We start from the raw sequence: 6,473 nt of genomic DNA, 5'->3' as shown, positions 1-6,473 counted from the left end.
AATATACTACATAGGAAAAACCTCTTAATCAGTTTTTGAAATGAAGTAACATTCATTGGTTCATACCAAATAGAGACCACATCGTTGGATTACATGCAGAGAATCCTTCAAAACCATCAACCAATATTCAATCAATCAAATTTATTCATCACAAAAATTCACATTACAGAGGCTGAATATCAACAATGAATATGTGACATGTCAGTACAAATCATGCATTATAAATAGTTTACACATAATAAATACATACAAATATTAAAATTACAGTTGAGAGGATAAAAATGAACTCATGTCATAAGGACAAAGTACAATCAATTTTTCTCAAAGTTTCTTCTTAAAATTATTAAAGGTCAAAGACTGGTCTGTCAAATAAAAGGACAATTTGTTGTAGACTTGTATGCATTGATAATAGGGCCCATTGTGAAATAAAGCTAATCTGTGACTTGGAATTTTCAAAAGTTGTTTGTGTCTAGTTTCATAATTATGAGTTTTTTTTTACAGTTTTCAAATAAATAAAGGTTGTTTTTAATGAAAAGTGCCAAGTGTAAAATATAAAGAGCAGGAAGGGTCAAAAGTTTGAATTTCTTAAAACTGGATCTACATAATTTTCTTGAGCTGAAGCAATGGCTCTGATGGCCTTTTTTTGTAGTTTAAAGATATATTTGCTAGAAGGTGAATTTGCCCAGCACAACAAACTGTAAGACATAATTAAGAAATAAGAAATAATTCGAAAACCCGTCAGTTTAATATACTTAATTAATCATGAAAGCATGGTGTTTTATAAAATTGTTACAAGAATCATTGTAAATAGTGACTATGGCATGAATTGTAATAATGTTGATCGCAGTAAAGGTACATGAAAATCAGAGCAATCAATTAATTGCAAGGTTTAACACTACATGAATTTAAATAATCGTCATAAAATAAAATATTGCAAAGATACAAATCTTCATTGTTCATCAAGTTTCACATTGTTATAAAGGGTGATCGAGAATAAACAGGACCTTTTAAAAATAAACATTACTCATTAGATTTTTTGTAAATTATATCTTATATATTTGTTAACTCTTGCCATCAAAGAAATTCACTAGTAGGTTACACCTTGTCATATCTCCTTAACTTAAAAAAAATATCAGATGGAGCTTACTTTCACTCATGCAGGTTGGAATTTTTACTTCAATTCTTCCACTGCACGTCCTAGCATTTCACAGCCATCAACAATGTTTCTGCCACTTCTTGGTCAATGGCGTCCTTTTAAGATCCATCAGAGTTTGGGGTTCGTTGAGAAAAACATATCAATAAAAAATTCACATCCGCACAAATCTCTTGATGTTGTGGCTACAGAATATCACAGAACTGTAAAATAACCCTTCATAGAAACTTAATATAAACCAACTCTTTTTACAAATAACAGACAATTAAACATTTTAAAAACAACTAAACACATTTGTGTTATCCAAGCCTGTCTATTCCCTAGATGAATTTGATGGTTGAATGTTGTAAATTTGTAGGTTAATAGATTTGCATTTTAGCGAATTTCCCATATAGGGAATAAGCTATTACCGTAGGTCTCATGGTAAGACCTAGACCCGGGTCCGATTTACTTTTTCGTTTTGAGGTCCCCAGAGGCCAAAAACACCATCCGTTCAAATTCATATATATATATATTTATATATGTGTCCGTTAGCGCGATAACTCGAGCAAAATTGATCCGATTTTGATGAAATTTGGTACAAACAAGTAAACCTACATTTATTTGAATGAGTTCGCGAACCAGCATAATCGGACCATGGGATCAGGGGTTTATGGGGGGTTTTATGGGGTAAAAATGGGTTTTTCTCATTTTTGACCCTAAAAACTTTAAATTTCTAAATTTCTCTCTAGACCATTTTGAAGAGCTTAAAAAAACAAATGATTTAGTATATTGAAGTGTTTTTGGATGTTCATTGACTACGGAGAAAATTAAAAAAATTGTAAATTTAAAATTCCCATGTTATTCTTATAGAGAATAAATAAACTGTTCTAGTTTGCTTGTTTATGGATATATTTTAATCAAATTTGGCAATTTGGTTTGTTTCATACTAAACTATCAATATTTCAATTGAAAAAAAACACACCTCAACATCTTCCCCGTAGCAGCAAACCTAACTACTCACTAAAATTAATGTTATAGGAAATAAATCTGAAAATTTATAGGGAATATTTTAGAAGAAATCAAGCCGGGTAAATGGAAATTCGCTTAGTATGCAGGTTTGCTGCGACGGGGGTATTTATTTAACTTTCTTCAGATATAGAAGTTTTAAACATTTCATTCAATTTGTATAACCCCATTCATGCCCAACATGTACTTTCGAGTAAAGAATATATTACTATGACTATGTAAATGTACGTTCAAAAAGGTATTTTAAAACAAAATGCCATGTAATGTTTTGAAATCATTGTTCAAACTAAATGAACAAAAAAATTCCCAAATTATTACAACAAATGTTTTAATAAGTTACGGTCTTTTTTCAGAAAGGGCAATAGATTTGAAGAGGAAAAGGAATTTCAATTCATAAAGCAAGAAAGATAATATAAATTTGACGCAAGAAAGATCATAACAATTTAAATTATACATGACTTTTATATGGCTGATTCAATATTATTTGGGGAAAAATTAAACCTAGAAGAAACTTTTTTTTAAGAAGTATGCTAATTTAATATAATGGAACATTAAAGTCAAGCAAAACAACAAAATTGCATTGATTAGGCTATGCTGTAAGCTATTTAATAAACATCACAATGTTTGAGCAACAGTTGTTTTAAAGTTAATTGATACATGTACATAAAAGTTGAACAACAGAAATAGACATACAAGGCCAACCGACTAATTCAAATTATTTTCTAGCAATTCTAAAAAGTTAGAAGACAGAAATTGAAAAATAAACATGTTAAAGATCACTAAAAAGCCTTCCCTTGAGTGTCCAGTATGTAGAAAGATTTTTTCAACTCTATCAACAATGAAGTGTCATATATATTTACACACGGGTGAGCGTCCCTTTAGATGTTTGTCATGTGATAAAACATTTATTCAATTAACTCATGTAAAGTATCATTTGTTGACACATTCTGGGAAGTTTCCTTATAAGTGCACTATATGTGGAAAATCCTTTAAAACCAAGGACTATATGAAGATTCATACATTAGTTCACACAGGAGATCGATTTCATAAGTGCACTACATGTGGAAAATGCTTCACATCCAGTAGCAATATGAAGGCTCATACATTGGTTCACACAGAAGAGCGACCAAATAAGTGCATTATATGTGGAAAGTCCTTTAAAACTAAAGGCAAAATGAAAATACATACATTGTTACATAGTGGAGAGCGACTTTATCATTGTACTATATGTGGAAAATCTTTCAAAACCAATGATAGTATGACGATTCATACATTGGTTCACACAAGAGAGCGACCTCATCAGTGCACTACATGCGGAAAATCCTTCAAAGGCAAAGGAGATTTAAGGAATCATATGTTGGTACACACAGAAGAGCGACCATATAAGTGTTACTGTATGTGGAAAACCTTTCAAAACCATTACGAGCTTGAAGCTACATACATTGGTTCACACCGGAGAGCGACCTCATAAGTTTACTATATGTGGAAAATCCTTTAAAAGCCACCAATGTTTGAAGACACATAAAATAGTCCACACAGAAAATCAAAATTATAAGTGCAGTACATGTGGAAAATCCTTCAAAAACAAGATCGGCATGAAGATTCATACATTGGATCACACAGGAGAGCGCCCTTTTAAGTGCACTACATGTGGAAAATCCTTCAAAACCAGTACTAAAATGAAGACCCATACATTGGTTCACACAGGAGAGCGCCCTTATAAGTGTACTTTATGTGAAAAATCCTTCAAAACCAAGGACAGTATGAAGAGTCATACATTAGTTCACACAAGAGAGCGACCTCATAAGTGTATTATATGTGGAAAATCCTTCTCTACCAAATATAAAATGAAGACTCATACTTTTATTCACACCGGAGAGCGACCTTATATGTGTACCATATGTGGAACATCCTTCAAAACCAAGGACAATATGAAGATTCATATATTAGTTCACACTGGAGAGCGACCTTATAAGTGCACTACATGTGGAAAACCCTTCAAAACTAATAAGGATATGAAGCAACATACATTGGTTCACACCGGAGAGCGACCTCATAAGTGTACTGTATGTGGAAAATCATTCCAAACGAGTAAACATGTGAAGAGACATCAATTAATACATACAAGATAGCGACCTTATAAGTGTACAATTACTATTGTGGAGAAATCATTCCAAACCAGGGGCCATGTAAAGAGACATAAATTAGTACACACAGAAGAGTGACCTTATAAGTCTACTCCATGTGGGAAATCCTTTAAAAGTAACAAAAATGTGAAGCAATATACATTTGTTCACACAGGAGAGTGACTTCATAAGTGTAATACATGCAAAAAATCCTTCTGACACCAATGGTATGTATTGTAAAGAAACATTCATTGATAGCAGAGAGTGGCCCTAAAGTTAACTATGTACGGAAAGTCCTTCAAAACCAAAAGCCTATATTCGGAAAACTATTGGTGCAATATATTCTTCAAATTTAATGTTGTTATAAAGGGTGATTGAATGTAAATGGGACGTTTTTAAAGTACTGGTAAGCATTTACTTATTACATTTTGTGTAAATTATAACTTTGATGTTTTTAAGCTCATGCCATCTAAGAAAATAACTATTTACAAAACATTTTATTATACACTTGTAAGATATCATTTACTTTTAGAAAATATCAAATATAGAGTTCTCTTTCATTCATGCAGGTTTGAATCATTTTCTTAAATTCCCCCATTAGTCGTTTCAGTATTTCATAGCTGCCAAAAATTGTTCCGCTATACTTCTTTGTTTAATGTCGTCCTTTAAGATACATTAGAGTTTGGGGTTCCTTAAGGGGAACGCCTTAACAAAAAGTTCACACACACAAATCTCGTGACGTTTGCGCAACAGAATATTATCATGGAAACGTAAAATAACCCTTCCTAGGAACCTAATACACACTTTGACTATTGAAACCTGAGTGTGTAGTATCAATGACCAATGGCAGCATGTACGGTGGATCTTGTTAAAATAAACAAATTTATTTATTGTTTGTTTAATGTCTCACCTGTGCCCTAAAAGAGTAGGCCTACTTGGGCACATCATTATCATCATCACATATTTAAAGCTTGCCAAGCCGTTTCAAAATCTAAAACGTAACGGTTATTTTTTGTCCAAGCTGATTTTTTCGAATAGATCTTTTCCTCACATTGTTAACCTACTTCAGAATTTTATTATGGCTGGAAACTATATCATAATGTATAATACTCGCTGTTGTAGGCATGACATTTCGCACATATTCATAATGGGTAAACGTAAGGTATTCAATTCTCTCTACTCGTGACAATAACTATCCGCTTAAAAAACTTCAGATTCGTTGGTCACCCTACTCAACGCTTATTTGGGTCTAGGACTGTTACTTAATTAGATAAATAAAAATTCTATAGTTTTTTTACATAAATAAAATGACATCTGACAACTTAAATACAGGGTGTTTTTCTCAAACCTCAATCAAATAATTACAACTACAGTGTGACACTTTTTAAGAACAAAACCAGCTCGTACAATGGTATCCCTGCATTCTTTACTCCATTGCTAATCAGATAATATGAATCCTACACGTTATCTATATGAGTTTTAGCGTTATTGATAATTTATTGTAAATAAGACGTAATAAGGGGTTTTCGCGTGAGTACGGTATGTGAAAATGCCCAGTTGAGACTTATCTATATATATAAAATCCAATGTATGTTTGTTTGTTTGTCCTTTATGGACTCCGAAACCGCTCGACAGATCGTAATGAAACTTTCAGACAATATAAAGCATTATTCAAGGATGGTTTGTGTGAAGTTTGGTGCAGATCTGTCAAAAGGGCTCCGCCTCAGTGGCTCTGGAGTTTCCCCATGTTAACCTTATGAGTACTCATATTTAAATTGAATTAAATAATCTTAACAGCTGGTTCAACTAAACAATTTGATTCTATGATGTTCGATAGCATTAAAAAGTAATAGGTTTACCAACAGGGTACAGCACTATTATTTTTTTGAAACTTTTGACAACAGCCCTACCAAAAGGTGAGTGAGCGTAGCAAACGAACTTCAACCTGGAGGCGAGTTAGCGTAGCGAACGAGCTAACCTGAAGGCAAGTGAGCGCAGCAAACGAGCTCCAACCTAAAGGTGAGTGAGCGTAGCGAACGAACTTCAACCACGACGTGATTGAGCCATGCGAACGAGTTCATCTTGAAAATGAACGAGCATTTGACATAAAACCACATTAGGACAGGACGACGTCTGTCGGGCCAGCTAGTTCACCATAAATTCCCATTAACACTAAAGCTCACAGA

The sequence above is a fragment of the Macrosteles quadrilineatus genome, unplaced genomic scaffold (genome assembly GCF_028750875.1).
Source record: "Macrosteles quadrilineatus isolate MER2022 unplaced genomic scaffold, UCM_ALF_1.0 Scaffold_2__2_contigs__length_208266976, whole genome shotgun sequence".
NCBI lineage: Eukaryota > Metazoa > Arthropoda > Insecta > Hemiptera > Cicadellidae > Macrosteles > Macrosteles quadrilineatus.
This window is presented reverse-complemented; position numbering follows the sequence as displayed.